Source organism: Cicer arietinum, chromosome 5 (genome assembly GCF_000331145.2).
Source record: "Cicer arietinum cultivar CDC Frontier isolate Library 1 chromosome 5, Cicar.CDCFrontier_v2.0, whole genome shotgun sequence".
In the NCBI taxonomy this organism is placed as follows: domain Eukaryota; kingdom Viridiplantae; phylum Streptophyta; class Magnoliopsida; order Fabales; family Fabaceae; genus Cicer; species Cicer arietinum.
Window position 1 is genome coordinate 46809671 of NC_021164.2, and position 443 is coordinate 46810113.

General features: G+C 22.8%; 1 protein-coding gene across 2 annotated transcripts in view; it reads left to right on the forward strand.

Moving 5' to 3' along the window:
- Window positions 1–443, forward strand: part of LOC105852109 (uncharacterized) — a 12444-nt gene that overhangs the window by 9131 nt on the left and 2870 nt on the right. The gene's annotated exons all lie outside the window — the stretch shown is intronic.

A 443-nucleotide genomic window follows, 5' to 3' on the forward strand; every position in this document is an offset into this window, starting at 1 on the left:
AGTATTTAATTATAAAGTTATAATTTTTATAATGATGTAGTTAGTAATATATTTATTATGATGTATTTGATTTTAAGTGTTGACTTTTGAGTATTCTAAATTTAAAACATGACTTTTATGAACAATATATGTGTCTCAAGGAAATTGATGAAAATTCTATATCTCTTTAATTTTAATAATATGACAAAGTTGATTATTGAATGCATTAATGAATAGTTCATTTTTAGAATGCTTAAAATTTTATAGTGAAAGGAATGAAATTTATGTTGTTATTGTATTCTTGGTGATATGAGTTTTAATGGTTATCAATATCATGTAGTCAAGTCGAATCTTATGGATTATTAAAATGAAAGTGATGATTTTGAGATATTTGTTCACGTGCATATTTGATGTGTTGAAGTTATTGAGCTATAACTATGAACATCCACGAGAATATAAATTTG